Source organism: Poecilia reticulata, chromosome 18, assembly GCF_904066995.2.
Source record: "Poecilia reticulata chromosome 18, P_reticulata-male-v2, whole genome shotgun sequence".
Classification (NCBI taxonomy): Eukaryota; Metazoa; Chordata; class Actinopteri; order Cyprinodontiformes; family Poeciliidae; genus Poecilia; species Poecilia reticulata.
Genome location: NC_088847.1, coordinates 23,231,711 through 23,253,724, shown reverse-complemented (window position 1 = coordinate 23,253,724; position 22,014 = coordinate 23,231,711). Strand labels below are relative to the sequence as shown.

At 40.0% G+C, this 22,014-nt stretch overlaps 1 protein-coding gene and 1 long non-coding RNA gene across 4 annotated transcripts in view; one reads left to right on the top strand and one right to left on the bottom strand.

Annotated features, from left to right (window-relative positions):
• LOC103481242 (dachshund homolog 2) overlaps positions 1–22,014 on the bottom strand; it is a 102,961-nt gene that overhangs the window by 74,301 nt on the left and 6,646 nt on the right. The window lies entirely within an intron of this gene.
• The window catches only part of LOC108166091 (uncharacterized), a 52,915-nt gene that overhangs the window by 25,539 nt on the left and 5,362 nt on the right, over positions 1–22,014 (top strand). For all 3 annotated transcript variants that reach the window (XR_014084809.1, XR_014084808.1, XR_001776373.2), the window contains exons 2-3: positions 8,827–8,917; positions 16,962–17,114. This is a non-coding gene — a long non-coding RNA (uncharacterized LOC108166091). The remainder of the gene's footprint in view (positions 1–8,826; positions 8,918–16,961; positions 17,115–22,014) is intronic.

The following is a 22,014-nucleotide window of genomic DNA, read 5'->3' as shown; positions in this document are numbered from 1 at the left end:
CCCAAAGAGTGCGACTCGGGGTCAGAGCGAGAGGGCAAGCAGGATGGGGGCGGGCGGCGAGAAAGAAACAGACACCAAATTCATTGTTTTCATTGTCTAATTCGAAGAGGGAGACGGTTCTGGACGGACGGGGGAGGAAGAGGAGTAAAAGCCATTCGCATGTTCCCACTTCGGAGTTGTGGTTTTAAAACGTGAGACTGGTTCGTCTTCAGAGCAGCTGGATTCCCACAGCTCCAAATGCTCTTTATTTACATTCCTATAATTCAGCTGCTGGGTTTTCTCTTTTTACTGAAACTGTCCACGAATCATCTGATGACCTCCGAGGGTCAGAAGCATTTAGACGTTACAATAAAGTGATAAGAAGAAGGATGAGACCAACATCTGGTGACGAAAACTCAACTTTTAACCCGACTTTGCTTACGTGACTTTTTAGAGAAGATCCTACTGGGACTTAGTTTACTTTATTTAAGGAGGCGATTGTTTTTAGTTGCTATGGGAGATTTTTTATTTCCGCAGAAAGCCCTCCTCTCTGCCAGAAACCTTTTGCCTCAACAATTAGCCTGACATTTTCCATCACAGCTTTTATTAAATAATAAAAAAAAGAAATATACAATGTTTTTAAGATTACAGCTCACTATTAGACCTTCCAACTCAAAGGCAACAGATTCTAGTTTTTAGCATAAAATTAAGAGCCAATCCTCTAAAATATTTGCTCCATAAACATAAAACAGCTCAAACTTAATGCCAATATATGGACAAAATTCATACTTTTAGTGCAATTTTTAAATTTTTTTGGTGCTTCCAAAGCCTGAACAATTAATCATGATTTTTTAAATAACAGTCAACTAATCAAATAATCAATCGTTTGCTGGAGTATACAGACTCAACAACAACACATTTAGTCGTTATTAAACTAAAATTGTACAAAAAGTACATAAATTTTTCACTTAAAATAAAAACATAGTAAGTATGTTCTACAAAAACTCCTCAAGTAGCAGTTTGATCTTCACCTGGTTCAAATTTTGTAAAAAATAAATTAAAAAAAGAAAAGAAAAAGCACCTTTTGCTATTCAATTGTTAATCTGTTAATCCAAAGATTAATCCGTAGAATAATCTACTGAACTGACAGTAAGTCAAGCGGACATTGCTGAACTCTTAGAAATATTTTTGTTGCTACAAATTTACTACAAATGATCAAACTTACACTAAAGGACTGAAGGGAATTCTGGGTAAATTCAACCAAAACAAACACGCTAGTTTAGTGTTAGCGGCAGAACATTTAACAAAAGAGAAATCCTACAACCATTAAAATCTGACGCTACACCATTTTTGTTTACATTTTGTGAAGAAGGAAGTTGCGCTCAAGTGTCTTCTTCAGAGGGTTTTGTGTCGTTTCCTTCAAACAAAGGAGCAGCGCCCCCACAGGCGAGGAGGGGAACAGGTTTCTCAATTAGTTTGGTTTGTTTGACACGGAGCAGTTGAAAAATGTAACAAATGTTGCAATTTTGGTCCCACATCAAACCGGGTCTGCCAGTGTGAAAACAACTTCAGCAATTCTCTGGATTATTCAAAACATTTGATGATTAAGTATCTTGATTTATTAATATCCAGTTGATATTCAGAATAAAACTAATTTGTACTGTAAAATTAGTTTTTTTATGGTCTAGAAACTTGAGGTCCAACTTTTGCAAAAATCCTCTGCAAGTCGCCGGGATTTTGACTTAGACTGAAACATGAGAAAGACGGGATATGATAATTCAGTGTTATTGTGATCCATCATGAATCATGTTAGATTTAATGGAACAGTCTTTTCTGTCTGAATGAGCGGCGTTCATGGGAGTCAGACCCGTACAGACAGGATGTTGCAGCAGTAACTTGTTGCAGAAGAGCTAAAATGCGTCTCTTCTGGTCACATCATGAATGAAGCAAGAAGCTACAGTATGTCATAAAATGTTCATTTTCTGTGTGTTTCCGCTTTTCTCCTGCAATGTTACATAAACTTTTCAGACTGGTGAAGCAACCTGAAAACGGTGAGAAGAGTTTTAGTTAGTTTTGTTGGATTTGATTGCTAAACGGAGTTTAACTTTGCTTCCTGATGACCACAGCGCGCCCCCCGTCTAAATGTCCCAGGCAGAGGCTAAATTTATCCAGTCAGGGGGAAAAAAGGCTAAAAGCCCCTGACATAGTCTGCATAAACACACACCGCCTTTATTTCTGCTCCAAGTGCACTGACTCTTTAAGAATGGCGCTGTATATATATCCAGCAAAATGTTTCACGAACATGTTTACAACTGTTTTTTTTAATGACTTCCTGTTGCACGTTCTCACACTCCCACTCAGGCCCGGCTGGGCTGGGAGGTCGCTGCCTTGCCCACTGGCACGGCGGTGAACCTTACACAACAAGAGGAAGTCTTTCATTTCTACCCTCATTAAGAGAATTAGCTTTGGATTCCACTGCACACCACGGATGTAGGTAATAAACTTATTTTTTCCCACTAAAAGCCAACATTTAAAGCAGAAATTAAACTTTCTTCACTTTTCCACAGAAAACCCATGTCGCAAATGATAAAGCTCTAAAACTAAAAATATAACCATTATCAAGCCCAAAACATTCTTATCACTTAAAGTCTGTAAATTATTGCCAACTATCCCAAAGTTGGATGAATGGAAGAGGCAGAAAATGTAGGTCTGATATGCAAACCAGTGAACTTTTACCACCATAACAACCCTGAAAAAAACAGTCTGTTATTGGAATATCACTGGGAAAGCACTGTATTCATCCAGCTAATGGTTTGCATAATAACCTCTGCAAACAAGCACACAGCACTGCATTTATACTCGGTGACATTGATTAAAAAGAGACAAGATGCAGAAGGTAAAAATCCTTAAAACTCATGTATTGAAGTTTTATTGATGGATGAACATTAGTTTAAAGCAGAAAAGTTTAATTTAGTCCATAATTTCTACATTTGTGTCACTTCAGGAGAAAATTTTCTTTCTAAAATGATTTTTAGAAAAAAAACTGCAGTTCTTCAAATGGCCACAAGGAGCGAAACTCAACTCACCGCCTCCTCTATGGCAAGACGTTTTAACATTTAATAGCCATGCGGGTGGTCTTTAAATCAAAAAGTTAATAATCAATTATTTCTAGTTAGGATTAACAGATATCCAAATGGACATCAATCATCTCCGCAGTGAATATTTCAGTTTTCACCAACATTATTTGTCATTATTTCGCTACAATTATCCACAAATACATTCCACCTGCTTAGAATGAACATCATCATACATATTAAAGTAGAAACTGAATCTTTGCAACAAGAAACTTTCACTCAGTTTGGATTTAAATTGGAATTAGCGATCAGTTTGTTTTTGATTAAATTACAATCAGCTTGCCGTATCTACTTGTTGCTAATGCAGAGTCTTATGTTAGCGACCCAAACAAGCAACTGCATGAGATTTGTTGGGCTTTTTTCAATCACAACTTGACTGGCATGAAGAACAAGTTCTTCCTTTTGGAGCGGTCTCCGGCCCACTTGGCGTTCACATCCAAACCGCACCAGAGTCCACTTCAACCGAACTGATATCTAGATTTTTAGGCGGACCAGAGTTCACTTCAACCGAACCGATATCTAGATTTTCAGGCGGACCAGAGTTCACTTCAACCGAACCGATATCTAGATTTTCAGGTGGACCAGAGTTCACTTCAACCGAACCGATATCTAGATTTTCAGGCGGACCAGAGTTCACTTCAACCGAACCGATATCTAGATTTTTAGGTGGACCAGAGTTCACTTCAACCGAACCGATATCTAGGTTTTTAGGTGGACCAGAGTTCACTTCAACCGAACCCATATCTAGGTTTTCAGGCGGACCAGAGTTCACTTCAACAGAACCGATATCTAGATTTTCAGGCGCACCAGAGTCCACTTCAACCGAACCCATATCTAGGTTTTCAGGCGGACCAGAGTTCACTTCAACCGAACCGATATCTAGATTTTCAGGCGCACCAGAGTCCACTTCAACCGAACCGATATCTAGGTTTTTAGGTGGACCAGAGTTCACTTCAACCGAACCCATATCTAGGTTTTCAGGCGGACCAGAGTTCACTTCAACAGAACCGATATCTAGATTTTCAGGCGGACCAGAGTTCACTTCAACCGAACCGATATCTAGATTTTCAGGCGGACCAGAGTTCACTTCAACCGAACCGATATCTAGATTTTCAGGCGGACCAGAGTTCACTTCAACCGAACCGATATCTAGATTTTCAGGCGGACCAGAGTTCACTTCAACCGAACCGATATCTAGATTTTCAGGCGGACCAGAGTTCACTTCAACCGAACCGATATCTAGATTTTCAGGCGGACCAGAGTTCACTTCAACCGAACCGATATCTAGGTTTTCAGGCGGACCAGAGTTCACTTCAACCGAACCGATATCTAGATTTTCAGGCGGACCAGAGTTCACTTTTTTGGAGCTTTATTACACATTCAATCCTCTCCAAATGAACCGAACTTTCTATAAAGATGCACCGATCCAATATTAATATCGGTACCGATATTGAAAAATATTCTAGATTGAGCATCGATGACATCCATGGGGGCGGATCTGTTCAGTCTAGCTCTATTCGTTGAGCTCTGACTGACGTCACGTTTTATTATTTATTTTAAATTTAAAATTCCTAATTTCACTTTCTGAACCATCTGAAGGAAGATTTGTTGCAGTTTGAACGTGGGAGGCAACCCATTATTTTGATCAGTTTCTGCATCATTTCTTTTGCACTGGTTGCTACTGGGTTGAATGGTTTTAAATGTGTGACCAAGCTTGTGAAGCCACTGGTGTATCTTAGTGTGCTGTAGTGGGGCAGAGTTATCAAACAAACATGTAATTCAGCGTGTTTAAAAAGAGAAAGAAACGTTTTAAGGCAACTTAGCTCTATTTTTCTGTCCCAGATTGGCATCGGACGATACTAAACCTCCGATATCAGAAGCGAAAAAAGCGGAGTCTTACGTTTTAAACAAATAAACTACAGTTCGATTGAAGCGGATTAATCAGAACTGGTGTGAATGCAAGAAGAAGAAAAAAAAACAAAAAAGCTGCTCCTGCTCCAACATTTCAGACCATCTGGCTAAAGATTAATTTGTCTGGAGCGTTTCGGATCCTTTGAGAAAGTTTCCAAATGAAACGGGACGATCCACAGTGAGCAGAACCAAGCTGCACAAACACGGGACACAAAGAACCAGAGGTTACAAACACAAAGCAACAACCACAAAAATAAAAAAAATTAAAGAGAAAGTCAGGCAGAACACACACACGGCTCCCCGCCTCACACACAGATAGTAGTTGTTGCTTACATAGACGCTCTTACCATCCTGTAAACTGCAATAAAGCCAAACACACACACAGACACACCGTAAATCTCACCGTAATACGCCCTCCGAGTGTACGAGTGTGTGTGTGTGTGTGTGTGTGGATGTGTGTTTTATAGGTGTTGTAAATTTGGCTGCCGGCGTTGTTTTTATCAGCATATTCGCAAGCTGTTTAGCCAACGGTGCAGATGTCACTGTTACAGCCACACACACACGCGCACACACACACACACACACACGCACGCACACACACACGCTGTTTGACGCTGTTTATACAGTGTGGTATGTGTGTCTAATCCCATCTAAATTCACCTGGCTGCGTGTGTGTGTGTGTGTGTGTGTGTGTGTAAGCAACATTTGCATCTGCCTGCGTAAGCCCGACTCGTTTTCAAACTTATGCGTGTTCGCAGTGTGAAGGTCAGCGCAGGAGTGTGAGGAGAGTGTGTGCGCGCTCGCCGATGTGTGTGTGAGTGTTATTTGATTAATGCTGAGAACCGTGGAGTGTTTAGAAAGAGGTCGTGACCTTTCAGCTTCCATTCAATCAGACAGCCAGGCAGAGAATACCTCCATCCTCCTCTTTTTTTCCCCTCTTGCCCCTCTCTTTCTTCTGGCTTTTTTTTTTTTTTTTTTGGCCCCTTGAGAATCTGATAAGCCTTAGTCAGCACACACACACACACACACACACACACACACACACACACACACACACACACACACACACACACACACACTTCACAGATATGCTCACACCAAATGCTAATAAAACAGAGACACGTTTACCTGAAGTGCAGGGATGACGCCTAAACGCCCCGGGCTCAAAGGATTTTAGTGTTTCATGTGGAAATCGGGGGAAGATTTTAGTGGTTTGTTGGAGAAAACGAGAATAAACTGAAACATTTTAATTTCTAAATGTTCATGGACGATCACACTGCTACTGTTGGTGACCGATAATGACGAAGCACCTTGATAAAACCAGTCCTGATCAGAGAGGTAAGCGCAATAAACCCTCGGTGATTACCCAGGTTCAGGTTTAGTCCAATTAAGATGAATATCAAACTTTAATTTTGCTACAAACAGTAGAAATAGTGTTGACATAATTAAACACTTGACCCTAACCACGTTTTATCAGATTTTTTTACCCATTAAATGTTTGTTGCTTCATTGGTCAAAGGTCATAATGGTCAAATCGATCAGCAAAGCACATTATTACTGTCAATATAAAATCAATAATCGTCCCTCCAGGAACGTATGATGTTGCAATCACAACTTCTAATCTCAATTCAATTATTATTCACAAGTTTTTCACAGGTTTGCAAACTTTTCACCAGTTATCGCAACGTTTTTGTTTCCGACCAATCACTGAAACTCGGCTGAACTTCGACCAATCACCTTCCAGCTTTACTTCCTGTTTCATGACCTGAAAGTTTAACCTGAAGTATGAACGCATGTTTTGCTTTTGCTGCAAAAAAGCATTTTGAGATGATTTGTAACAAAGTGTAAATATTCATGTTCACTTGGATGACCAATAAAGATTCTTCTTTTGAACTTCAATGTAAATAAAATATCCTGAGGAGTTTTTAAAGTTTCCACTTCAAGAAGGTAAAACATTATTTTAAATTGAATATTAACGGTTTGGGGGCTGCACAGTGGCGCAGTGGCGTTCTGGGTTCGATTCCCGGCCTGGGGTCTTTCTGCATGGAGTTTGCATGTTCTCCCTGTGCATGGTGGGTTTTCTCTGGGTACTCCGGTTTCCTCCCACAGTCCAAAAACATGACTGTCAGGTTAATTGGCTTCTCCAAATTGCCCCTAGGTGTGAGTGTGTGTGTGCATGGTTGTGTGTCCTGTGTGTCTCTGTGTTGCCCTACGACAGACTGGCAACCTGTCCAGGGTGACCCCGCCTCTCGCCTGAAATGTTGGCTGGAGATGGGCACCAGCAACCCTCCCGACCCCACTGAGGGACAAGGGTGCAAGAAAATGGATGGATGGATGGATGGATGGATTAACGGTTCGATTCCTTAAGCTTATGTGCAGCAATTCCTACTTTTCATAAGACCAGATAACGGCAGAAATAGAGCTTAAAAAGAGTTGCAACATTTTGAAAATCAGTAATTTTAGGCCACAACAATGAAAAAACATTGCAACATGTTGGAGGGACTGATAAATGTTCTTTTAGACCATCTAGTCAATTTATTATTAGCTGCTATTTTGTACAAACCCCAGTGTCTTTCTTAAAGATGTATTCCTTTCTGCAGCTGTAAAAAATAAAAATCAATAGTCAGATATTATAGCAATTCCGTTTGATTCTCATCTACCTTCAGCGTTTCTCCCATTGAGCTAAATTTCTCCAGTTGAATTTCAACCACACCAATCAAAGAAAGAGAAGAAGTGAAATTGAAGACACTGAATTTTTAAAAAAGGAAACGTAATTTGCCTGTAGTTGTAGTTTGACGCTGCTGGAAGTGAACAAAGTTATTGAGTTCATGTTGGTCACACTTCCAAATACCGAGCAAATAAAGTCGGAGGCAGAGGAATGCTTGAGACGTTTTATTGCTGGCAAAGGCGTCGTTTGATTGGTCACTTCTGGCTTCGCAGTGGGAGATGATTGAACATGTCTGGTATCCTTCATAGCGTAGATTTCTTCACAATCGATACAAACTTCACAGTCAAACGTTTGCAATTTGGCAAAATTTATACTTCAAATTCAAATTCAAATAATACTTCATTGATTTCACAGGAAAATTAAACTTTTCAGCAAGAAATTGGAGTTTGTTCTAAGTAAATACTTCCTTATTGTCTTGTTTAATCTGCACTTTTTCATGCAAACTAAGTATTTATTGACTTAAACTCTTATATATTGTGCTGAAAAGTTAGTTTTAATCAGAGGTGGGCAAAGCAGGTCAAAAATTTAATCCAAGTAAGAGAAACTCTACTTCAACATATTTTTACTCAGGTAAAAGTAAAAAGTAGCCGACCAACAAATTACTCAAGAAATTAAAAAAGTATTTGGTAAAAAGTTCACACAAGAAGTGAGTAACTGGTCAAATTATCAGTCATTTAATATTTAAAAATTACATATTCAGATGGACCAAAATATAAAGTTAGGTGGACATTTTGGTATTTTAAGGACAAAAATTACAATAATTCATATGAGCAACAAAAAAATAACAAAATCAGGCAAAAGAAAAATGTTTCCAAATCAGTTTCTTTCAATAAACTAACAAAAACCGCAGGCGTGTGGTAAACGTTTGGTTAAAACATGTTTCTTTTTCACTCAGCGGGTAGAAAATCCAGAAATTTCACTCAAGAGTAAAAACACTTCATAATGAAATTACTCCAGTAAATGCGACTCAGCTTATAAGTCAGTTTTCTTATTCCAAGTGTACCAGGATGTTTGAAGTTCTAGAAGCTCTAGAAGCTAAACCAAAATACTTGGTACATCTTTTTGTTTTTACAGTGTAGAAATGACTGCAGCCAGAGAAACCGTCCAGATGAGCCCGAAACGTCTCCAGGTGATGAGATGTTCTACAGCCACAGAGTGGCGATAGGTGAGCTTTTATCCAACCATCTCGTCTGAGTCAACACTTTCTTTTTCGCTCACGTTTCTCCCTCAGTCATCTCTTTCCCTTCCTCCTCCTCCACTATCTGTTAATTTGCTCTCTCTTTGAACCTCTCCTTTAGCCCCTGCAGCCCCAGCCAATTACCCACTGTTTGTCCACCCGTTTTCAATAAAAACACCGCTTCCCTCCCTCTATTCCTTCCCCGGCTTCACTCCTTTTTTTTTTTTTATTTCCTTCCTCCCTTCGTCTACCCCTCCCTCTTCCGTCCACTCCTCCCGCGCCCCCTTCGTTCTCTTTTTTCATTTTTAATTAACTTCTTTTGTAAGTTAGAGGCGACCCCCCTCTCCGTTCCTTCAACATGCCTCTTGCACTCCCACACTCGCCTCGCCGCCGTTCTCACACACACACACACACACACACACACTCACACACACACACACACACACACACACACACACACACACACACACACGCACACACACACACACACTCGTTAGTGTGGGGCCGCGGCGCACAAAATGCCGCACATGTAAATGGAGGTTAAACATGCTATTTACATATCAATTACAGCCAGACACCGAATCAATGATTAATGCGATCTAAGATTAGCGCAGAGCCGCTGTCTGCCGCTGTGTCCAAACAGTTTGAGATTTCGTGAATTTGATTAAGATTTGAAGGGTTTATATTCAAAGCTAATGGATTTTGATTACTTTCGGTCCTTGAGTCGCTGACTTGTGTCAGCTGGTATCATTTAGGGATGAACTCAGTGTCTGACTGGAAGCTGGTGTGTCAAATGTGAAGATTTTACACACTAGATTAAGATTTTGTCAAACCAAGGGCGTTAAAAAAAAAAAAGCGATGCTTTCGAGAACAAGCTTTAAAAAAATAAATAAATATGAAAGTTTTTACTTAAATAGAAAAAAACGACCCAAATAGCTTTTATCCAACATTATCCAGGCCTGAATCAGTTTGATGAAGATCACAAATGAAGATAAGTGACAAAGTCCTCTTAAAATACATTTAATTATTTTCTTCAGACACTCCAGGAATAACAAAGTGGCCATAACCAGTTATGGCCACTTTGGCGGCCAGATGTTTGAATATTCATCAAATTATGCATAAACTGAGATCATCTACTGTTATTACCTATGAATATCCTTCATAAATAAATATTTTTAATGGTCATTTCTAAAACTCTGCAGTTCAGTTATGCTTAATTTTAAATTCTTTGTAATAAATGTGGTTACTTCAGATTAGATCATAAAATTAACACTTTAAAACACCTAAACTTCAAACTTAAATTCTTTTAAAGCCTTTTTTTGCCCTAAATGGTAGAAATTAACCAGGGTTTTGTTTTCTAAATGTTTTTATACTAATTGACGTGACATCCTAATGGGAAAAAGTGGCTTTTATAAATCAAATTGTTGCACCATTGGATTTAGCTGAAGTTAGCATTCAAGCTAACTGCTACATGCTCTATGAAATTTATTATTTTAGTGTTTCAGTCATGAATTAGAATATTTTAGTTAAATAATAGGTTACACAGGGTGTTTATAAGATAAAAGATGATTTTAAAAAATGCTTATTTTAAGTATTTTCAGCTTTTATCAGGTTAGCTAGGTCTAACCTAGCTAACCTTAGCTAAGTCTTTATGAGACATAAGAGACATCAAATCTATATTCAATGTTCAGTATAGATTTAAAATCAGTTAATAAAATGGAGCAACCATTTAGCAGAAGAAACTTTTGTGCTTGTATTTATGATTATTTGAACCTCCACGCTTGTAAAACAGGTTAGCTAGGTAAACCCGCTAGCTAGTTGTCAGAGTTAGCTTCTTACATCTGCCTGTAAATATTTACATTAACACATAATTAAAGCAACCCTTCAATCAATATGACTGAGCAAAATAAAAAATATTTCAAATTATTAAAAGTAGATATTTTTTTAGATTTGACATCAATCAATAAATCAAAAGGTTTCTATAATTTTATCAATAATTTGTGCTTCTGTTTATGGTTATTTTCACCTCAAAGCTAGTAAAAACCGTTAGCTAGGTAACACAGCTAGCTAGCTAGCTACAGGTAGCTTCTTATGTCTGCTTGTAAACATTAATATTTACACAAGATCAAAGCAACACTTAAATCATTATGATTTAGCAAAATAAAAAATATGAATCTTTGGCAAACAATTTGTACGAAGCAAGTATTTTGACTTATTTTTTCCAATTGGAAATTAAATTATCTGCTAAATCTGCACAATGTAACATCTAATTTTTTTTTTTAAATACAGTTTGATCTGCCAAACTTACAACTGAAACATTGTTTGTAAAAATAAAAATAAAGCTGGAAGCGGACTGCCAATTAGCAGAAAAAATGGTCAAACGAAACCATTTAAAGTTAAAACAACAGAACCAGACATTTCCTATATAAACCGGCCTGAGCCGTAATTAAAAAAACGCAGTTAATGAATGAACAGTTTGGGTCTTTATGAGTGACTGCTTTCATGTTACAGTATGTGGTTTTATTGGCTTCACTGTGCTTTTATGTCAGGTTGCACTATGTGACTTTACTGGCTTTACCTGTGGTTTAATTTCACTTTATTATCCTCCTGCAAGGAATTTATGCGTTATGTTTTTACTTTGATTCTTTATAACTAACACACTGGTGTGTGTTTTTTTTTAACCATCTTGTCAAAGAGCAGCGTAATTTCACTTAGAACAAACATTTTTTCCACGCAGATTCGTGTGACACTAATATGTCAAGGATGTAGAGAAATAGCAGGAACAGAAATAAGAAAGAGAAATAAAAAGACTCCGAAATGTTGCACAAACTGGGGCCAGTTGTATTGACACAAGCAGGAACACCCACCAAACAAACACACACACACGCAGCATGAAGGGGTTTTTTTTTATTTTTGACAGTGAAGTATGTATTGTTGCATTGTTTCCTTTGAGTAGAAAATTACAGTGGGCCGTATCGCTTCAATGACAAGCTATCAAAACGACAGCATGTCTGCCAGCGCGCACACAAACAGCAGCATTCAGTGGGAAATCACATATATGGGCGAGTTAAGATGCAAATACACTTACACACACATGTACCGCGCGGCTGCTGAATGACAAGCTCATGGCTAAAAAAGCTACGTCTTCACATATTCACACGACGAACCCTTCCTGCTGTTGACGACTGACAAAGCAACAGAGAGGGCTTTACTGGCTGCAAAAAAAATAAAAAAATAAAAATGTAAATGTAAGGACAGAAACAAGTCATTTTTATGCTAATGTGCAGGTGTGGGTAAGGTTTCAGTAAGTCGGGATGACATTTTAAAACACCGTTCCTGATTCCGGCATGGCAACGTTGAGGAAGAGCGTAAATGTTAACTTCAAAAGCGTTTCAAGGGTTCATTGTGTCTCATAATAGGACCACAGAGAGATTTGGGCTTTTAAAGTGAAAGGACGAGGCTTAACCAACCAGAGTGAAGCTCATCTACGGAGAAGACAATGGGGGATGTAAAACAGACAACTGTTGACCAAAACTAGCTCTTTATGTTGGCTTGGGGCTGAAGGGGGGGGGGGAGAAGTCCCAGCCCGTCATTCAGCTGCGGACAGGTCACCGCCGTCAGAGCGCCCACACACCACGGACAAAGGAGCAGCTCTACACCATCACTGAATCGGCAGTCGTGTTTCTGGACCAGCTATCGGTTCACCGCCTCGAGTTTCCGTCCCAAAGGCTGGACGTCCTTCGGATGAGATGCAAGAGAAAGAGGCAACGTTGTTTGGATGGTTCAACCGGATGAAGAAAACTCTGATGGTGCTGAACGTTTCCCAAGCATTTAGGCCACTCAGAAACACACTGAACAGCTTCAACCTTTCAGACTGAGGATCCCTTCACCCATCAACTCTCGCAGTCCACATAACTTTAAACTGTCCCACAAACACATGAACTGAAAATATTAGCCTCTTTCTTAACTCGCTGTCTTATTTGTTCATCTTAATCAGAAGGTGTTGCTGTTTTCTAAATGTTTTTACAGACTCTGAAAACGTAGATTCTAAGCTTTGCAATGAAAAGTTGCTCTTTAGTACCAAGTGTTGTGTGTATTAACCTTTTAGGGATATGTGTGATTTACAAGCATAACAAAAGAAAAATCGACTTGAAACAAAAGTCCTCTTCGGCACCATTCAATATAAAATGATCATTTCTGTCCATCGTATTCGCAGATTAAACCGTTTTAAATAAAAGCAACAAGAGCAGACGTGTGAGCAGAGCATTAAAGTGGTAAAAGCGAAGAACAGTTCTCCCCAGCTGAGACTCGTTCACAGCTTAGAGCCGTTTAGTTCATCTGTCTAAACCAGTGGTTCTTAACCTGGGTTCGATCGAACCCCAGGGGTTCGATGAGTCGGTCTCAGGGGTTCGGCGCCGCAGAGGTAAAGACACACTTGTGTAAAGTCGTGATGACGCCCCGCTTTGCCATCACTTGCTGCAGAAGACCACGTTACATTGCTTAGCCAATCAGAGGATCACGTTACATTGCTTAACCAATCAGAGGATCACGTTACATTGCTTAGCCAATCAGAGGATCACGTTACATTGCTTAGCCAATCAGAGGATCACATTACATTGCTTAGCCAATCAGAGGATCACGTTACATTGCTTAGCCAATCAGAGGATCACGTTACATTGCTTAGCCAATCAGAGGATCACGTTACATTGCTTAGCCAATCAGAGCTGCGGAGGAGCCCTGATTGAATTAGCTCCTCTCTCAGCATGGATTTGAACTTGTGTCTTTATTTACTTCAGCAAAGCTCACAGTTTTTACCACATTCTGTAGCTTTCGGTGAACTTCTAAATCTGCTCCATAGTCGCATCTTTTCGGGGTTGGTACTGCCTCTAGTGGTGTGGGGTGGTAACACAACTAATATAATTACATTACTAAATCAGAATACAGCAAAGTCTTTGTTATTTATTTTTTTTTTTCATTCTCTTAAGAATGTAGAGCTAACTAAATTATCTAAACAAGACCTTAAAGTGGCTCCAGTTTCTCTTGATGGCCAACCTGTTGATTCTGTGGCAGATTTTAAATACCTTGGGTCGTTCCTGGACAGTCAGCTCAACTTTGCTGAAAACACTGACTGTATTTTGAAGAACTGTTCTCAGAGACTCTACCTTTTAAGAAGACTTTGTGATCTTGTCTTGAATTTAGGGAAAAAAAATCATATTTTATTTATCACTACAGAAGGGTTCGGTGAATGCGCATATGAAACTGGAGGGTTCGGTACAAAAAGGTTAAGAACCACTGAACTAGAAAGTCCAGTTTGTTTGGGGAGGAGCGATCCAACTCTTACACATTTCTGTTTACATTTCGTGAAGAAGAAAGTTGTGCTCATGTCTTTTTTGAACGTGTTTGTGTCATTTCCTTCAGTGGCTCTTGGTGAAGCGCCCCCACAGGTGAGGAGGGGAACAGCAATGGGTGATTTTTACAGATTTGCGAAGGTGGATTGGATGGATGGATCAGATCGGTTTCCACATGCAGCCAATCGTCAAATTAATTCAGATCAGGGCTGATTTATCAATGAACTCAAACTCCCACCACTGAATTCAAAAATTTTATCAATAAAATAAGAAGCAATTATTCCGTCATGGCAACTAAACTTCATAATGTAAATATAATGACTGCAAACTGATTTCAGAGACAGTTTGTGATCCATCGTCTGAGAAAGTAGGAGAAACAGATCTAGTCACAAAAAGTTTGAGTTTATTTCACAGCTTTTGAAACTGAATGAATTCATAGAGAAAGTTTGTAGCATGTATTTCTCAAAATCCATGCTACAATGTTTTGAATCCATCCATTTTCTTGACACCCTTGTCCCTCAGTGGGGTCAGGAGGGTTGCTGGTGCCTCTCCAGCTAGCGTACCGGGCAAGAGGCGGGGTCACCCTGGACAGGTCGCCAGTCTGTCGCAGGGCAACACAGAGACACACAGGACACACAACCATGCACACACACACTCACACCTAGGGACAATTTAGAGAGGCCAATTAACCTGACAGTCATGTTTTTGGACTGTGGGAGGAAACCGGAGTACCTGGAGAAAACCCACCATGCACAGGGAGAACATGCAAACTCCATGCAGAAAGACCCCAGGCCGGGAATCGAACCCAGAACCTTCTTGCTGCAAGGCAACAGCTCTACCAACTGCGCCACTGTGCAGCCTTATTTCTCAAAATGCCGTTTGTAATTTTTATTACAATACAAACAGATTAAAACCACAAAACTTACACCGAATGACGGTTTTATTCCCCAAGTATTACATCTCAACCGGGACGTTTTTCAAGAATAACTTTCCCGTTTCTTTGTTTATGCTTCAGTAATCTAGTCAAACCACAGGGGGGCAAATAACGGCTCCAGAAAACCTGGAAAAGGTTCTTACAGTGGAAAACAAATCTGTACAAAGTCATTCACTGCGTCAAAACTAAAATGTTGGAAACCAGTTTTCCTAATCCAGTACACCAGTCCAACAAAAATACATCTGAGCCTCAAACGCAGGCCGTCAATATTCACAGTAATGAGAAACTTCACTGATTTTAACAGCATAATTTCAGTTTCGGGTCTACCGACTTCGATTTCCCAGATTCAGGTAAAGACTTCAACTCTTGATGAGAGAAATCTGTAATTTTCATGACTAACTTGTCAAATCCCGAGCTGCACTTGGCGGAGAGTGTTTGTTATAACTTCATTTTCTTGTCCCGAATCTTTTTATACGTAAACAAAAGAAGAAACAACAGAAGTTTGGAAAGTTGGCAGTCGACTGAAGCGCTAACATGTTTGTTTGCTCTCACTCACACACACACACACACACACACACTTAGCCAAACTGATGAGAACTCCTTCCTCCATAAACGTCTCAGTCGGTTTAACCACTGTTATTATTCTAATCATGATGACATGTTTCTAAATGGATTATTATACGTTTGCATTAATAACAAGCTGTCTGGGAAGGATTTTTGACGCGCGGGGTGGTGATGAACGCACACACACACACACACACACACCCACACACACGCACACACGCACACACACTCTGAAAACCAGGCGCTTTCTTAAAAACTGAAAAAACGGAGAATGTTTTGAAGGAAAAGCGTGTTAAATCCGCTACGAGGAAGAACACTTGTAGGCTTCCTGACATGTTCCTGCTCTCCTAATTACAAATTACAAAGTTTTAAGTGATAATTTGGTGAAGTTGCTGGTGGGCGACACACACGTGGATGTGCATGTATGCTCTTGTCATGTTTTTAATTGATTTCTGCTATAATTATGTTTGTAATAACACACTGACAAACAGACACTCTGCCTCTCTCAGAGTGGATGATAATTACGTTTTCTTCCTGTTTTTATTAATAACATGTTGTCTGTTGGGGGAGCACACACACACACACACATCACCCGTCATCCCCTCGCTGCCCTCTCTTTACCCTCTCTCAACTCTTCTCCTCTGCTCTCCTTTCATCTCCTCCTTCGCCTCTGACCTCCTCGCTCTCCTCCTCCTCGCTGCCTCTCTCTTTGATATCGCGGCTCACGGACGCCGCTCGCCGTAAACTGTAAATCTGTCGCCCGCTTTTCTTTTCCTTTCCCCTCTTAAAACGCGCGCACACGCGCACCTCTGACAAGCTGTCACAATAAATAGAGATAAGACCAGGTGGAGGGAGGGAGGGAGGGAGGGAGGGAGGGAGGAGTAAATGACAAGAAGATTGAATAAAAAACAGAACGGAGAGGAGGAAGAGATAAAACGAGCCGAACGGGGGAAGAAAGAAGAGGGGAGAAATGGGATTAAGCTCAGCGAGAAGAGGAGGTGAGAGGAAGAGTTGAGATATGACGGAGGGAGGAGGCGGGATAGAGAGATTACCAGGTGAACGAGAGGAAAAGCTGTTGCGACACTCCCTAATGCAATTTCTAAACCAATCTGCTAAGTGCACCTAAGAGACTGTGTGTTTGTGTGCTGAAGTGTGTGCTCACAGGAATCTAATAATCTTGTTGCAGACAACAACCCATCCTCCTTCATCTCTCACCTACTCCAAGCCTTCATCTCTCCCTGCTGCCTGGGCTGCTCCCTCTGCAAACCAGACACATCTGGGGAGGGAAGAAAGACGTTTCTGGCAGCAAACCGGAGCCGTTTTACTGGGGAAGATGGAGGTTTGTGAAAAACAACTTTAAAAAGTTCAAATAAACATTAAACTTTTGGCTCTCAGAGTTTTTGGTACATGAAAAACTCTGAAGATTGAACATGTAAGCTTGTTTTTCCAAATTGTGTGACGGTTTTTTAAATACTTTTTAAATATTTGAAGGAAATGCAGCTGAAATTCATTAGCGCAAAATTACTTGACATCCTATTGGTTGTTGCTTGAAAAGCAACCACTCCAAGACCGCCATTCATTTTCCTCGTCTCTGATTGGCTGCAGCCCTAAGGGGGAATAAGGAAGACTTCAGATATTCTGCAGAAGCGCTGAGACAGTTTCCACTGTGCGTATTGATGCATATTAAGCTATATTTGGTGATTTTAGATATTTACTCCCTAATCTACACAAAACCCCTAAAAAAATAAACATTCTTTGTGATAAGTGTGTATCAAAACATTTTGTTTAACTTCGCTATATAACTAAATTTAGCTTGTGTTTTATCTATATTGTGTTGCTGGGTATTTTTCTGTGAACAGATTTAAAGAAATGAACAACGTTTCTCTTTACGCTGATGATTAACTGCTATTTATTTAAAACCGCCAAAACTTTGCTACCATTTCTACCGTCGTTTCTTGCCCACGTTTCTAGGTATAAATTTGGACATTGGTGATTTTAGACCCCCTCGTTCTCCTCAACATCTCCTCAGCAACGTCTTCTTGCTTTATCGAAAGTTTCAGACGCACCTCGTTCATTAAAACGCCGTCGTTTGGACTAGCCGGGTGTAAAGAGCCTCACCAGTCTGACTAATCTTTTGCTGCTCCAAACCAGAAGGTTGAAGATTATTAACTCAAGACCAAAACATCTTATTATCAGTTTATATAAAAATTAAGATCATTCTGCTGGTGGATGTTGTTGTACTTTGTTTCTGTGCCTAATAAATGAGGCTAATAATTATCTCTGCTGGGGTTACCATGCAGCTCAGACTCTGCCCTGCAGCTGCCCAGATGTTGGCTGCAATAAATAATTTACATGTTGGCTCAACTAAAAAAAGAAAGATGAAGAAACCAAAAAGAAGCTGAGAACGCGCATTTTCTGAGGTTTTTTTTCTTCACGCAAACAAAGAGCAGTTTCAGTTGCTGAAAACTTGCAGACTGAAACAGCCTTTGTGAAACATTATCTATTTCCAACACACACACACACACACACTGACCTGCCTCTCCCCTCTCGATGTTTTGTTCAATCCTCACACACACACACACACACACACACACACACACACACACACACACACACACACACACACACACACACACACACGAAGAGGATCGGTTCTTTTCCATGGTGACAGAGGGTCATATTTCTTGCTTTGATCTTCACCTCTCCCTCTGTGATCCTTCACTCTCCTGTTTTCATACAGAAAACAGAGACAAGGGGGAGAGAGAGAGAGCATCTCCGCTGCGTCTCTCGCCCCGGCCGGTCGGTAGGACGGTAACTGAAGCATGAAACCACTTTTTCGGCCCCTGAGACACGCAGGCACACACACTCAGCCACCAGGTTGCAGGATGGCAAACTGTGAAAAACATTAAACTGAACACAAGATGTGAAAAAGCTGCTCACTTTACACCAGACATGTTGGTGATAACCCAGGATGAGCCGAGCGCGATTTAAAGAGACAGATTCAAACAACGAGTTGAGGCAAAAGCTTTTAAAAGGAGGAGAAGAAAGAATCTGGAGTAAATGTTAAGTTTCCTATCTAAACACTTTTTAACAGTTATTTATGCTTTTAAAGTTAAAGTCGCAACTTTAGTATTTATTGATCAAAACCAAATGCAACGGAAGAAAAAGTCAATCTGAACTTTTTAGACAATTAATATATAGACAATTTTTTATCCCGTGAAATTACACACTATGTAATCATAATAATTTTTGGGCACCCATTTAATTCTTATAGTATTACAGCTTTATTTTTTGTTGTCTTACAACTTTATTCTCGTATTACAACTTTTTCTCATTGTGTTACAACTTCATTCTCATAATATTTACCATTTTTGTAGAATTATAACTTCATTCTCAAAGTATTACAACTTCATTCACATTATATTACCATATTACGACTTAATTCTCAAATTATTAAAACTTTTGTCTAATATTATAACTTTATTATCATGTTATTACCACTTTATTCTTGTGTCATTCCAACTTTATCCTCGCACTATTGCAACTTTATTCTTGTATTATTACAATTTTAGTCTAATATAACTTTTTTATCATGTTATTACCACTTTATTCTTGTATTATTATGACCTTAGTCTTGTATCATAATTTTATTCTCATCACTTCAAAAACTAAATTCTCTTGGTCTGGCCCCAATACTGACCTGAGTTGCTTTAGCCAATCAAATCACTCCGTTTTGATCACATGACATCAGGGCGTTGGGCTGGGCCAGAGATGCCCAACCCAATGCTAACTAAATTAGCATCTCAGAACAGAAGCGTCTTCGGATGTGAGTAGCGCTCTATCAGCTCAGTCAAACATTTCACCCACTTAATACTCAAATGTCCGTCAAGAAGTACCTGCTGTTCTGATGACATCATCTTCGCTTACTTATCCTCATTAGCCATGCTAACCAGCTAACTGCTAAGAGCTAACACTGGCCTAGCTCAACGTACTGGTGTGGCATGTTCAAAGGAGCCTGATTTGATTTGCTAACAGCCCAGAAGGTCATCATCAGGTCAAGTTTTGCAGGTGTACTTGAAGTAAAAAAACAAAGTTAATAAACTCGATGTATCCGATTCTGAGGCTAGATTTCTTCCATAAAACACAAACAAGGACTTCATTAAGCTAGGTAGAAAGCTGCTGTATTAACCGAAAATCGTTTTCAAGATAATCCCCGACTTCAGCTGCTTCAGAAACGACCCGACGCGATCCGACCGGCCGGCTGCTGGCCGCCAACACACTCCGTCACACTGCAGCGGGGTGACCTCGGCTCCCCGCCGGCCAGCGCTTTAACCTTTATCAATTAACCAGCAGCACAAAGCGGAGCTGAAACCAGACACACGGACAGAAACGACGCGCACGAACCCCGGCGAGACACACAAAACCAAGCGCACACATGTAACCAGAGCCAGGGTGACAACTGATAGCTCTGTTTGTGCTTTCTAGATCGTCTCTCACACACACACCTCGACAAGCAGGCACAACAACTGACCACATTTCAGCCCGTGTGTGTTTTCACAAGCCACTGTGTTCCATTAAAAAAACTTAATGCTCCATGCAAAAGAATGAACAACAGCACAACGACGGAAAGAGTTCACGCTGCGTGTGTGTGGAGCTTCTTCTGCAACGCTTCAACAAACCAAAACGACTTCTCCCCCCCCTGAGTTACAGACAATACAACCTCCATCATCGGTGTGGGTGTGTGTGCACCGCTGTGATGGCTGTGTGTGTGTGTGTGTGTGTGTGTGTGTGTGTGTGTGTGTGTGTGTGTGTGTGTGTGTGTGTGTGGGCTCTAACAGCCTGTCGTGATAAGGAGAGCCCAGAATAACACTCCGACATCAGCAACCCTCCCTCCTGTCACTCACTATCGATTCCTCCTCTCACACACACCCGGACACACACAGCAAACCAAAGAGGTGACAAGGAAGCAGAAAACACTCCGTCGCTCCCGCTCAGATCAAAAGCGGCGCGTCCTTCAATTAAAAACTACGTGAACACGGGCCAAACTTTAAATCGGGGTTGCCACACTTATCGTACTTCAACTTCAGAACAGTTGACTTCAAATTTACATGATTTTAATGTATTTTTTAAACATAAAGAACAAACTTTATGTACAGTATTGCCATTCAAAGAGTCGAACGTGAGGGAAAGTCGTTGGTCTGACTGGTTTATGGTCCAAATCACAAGTTTCAGAGAAAGTCTGTCTATGCTTTATAGAAAAGTTTGTCTAGAAAACAAACTTTTCTCACCTTCTGGCCATTTGACTGCAGCCAGTCTTGGGAGGTTTTGCCCATTCAGAATGAGAGAAACATTTAATAAACTCCTGACATGTTTAAATCTTGTTTTATCTGCCTTTAGAATCGTCACATCCAGCTTAACGGTGTTTGGCACCACCGAGAAATTTAACTTTCTTTAATATAAATGTGGAAAGCTTATCATGTAGCTCAGTTAATATACTGAGATCTATTTTTCACCTTCTAAGATGAGTGGGATTTTTGTTTTTTGTGCATAATTTATTAATTTTGATCAGAGATCAACCTGAAAATCAAGCTAACAGAGCCCGATGGAACAAAGGGGCTCTGTTTGTGATCGTTTATTTGATCTTTTAGACAGCATAACATGGCGTACAGTCTGTTTTTTGTTCACTTGTCACAAATTTCCATCATTTTAAAGCTTTACCAGGAAATCTGTCACATTTTCCAATAAAACTGCTCCAATCATTATCAGCAGGGATAAACAAAATATAAACATAAATCATCTTGCTCCTGCTGAATGATTTAAACCGTGATCGTTGCAGGATCTGAGGCCTTATTGTGTCTGCGACACCTCTGAGCGTTCACACCTCTGCAGGAGGCCACATCAAAATTAGCCCAACAGTGTCCATCCAACGTCTGCGTTATATTTATTCAGTTCATTTTGGTTTGCGACTTTAAAATCATAATTGATTCAGGGTTAGTGGCTAATTGAAAATAATTCTAGTGGATTTGTAAACCAAATTGCCCCCAATGTATCACAGTTCAGACGTTACTTAAAGAACATAATCAGCTTCATTGAACAACTTTCTGCACACAAAGCCACAAAAAGCGTCGGAGGATCCTTGTTATATTGTTCATCTGGCAGGAGTTTGGTTACCTGGTAGAAAATAAAAACAACAGAAAAGATAAACGATTTATATCCACTTTAATTCAAATAAAAAGAAA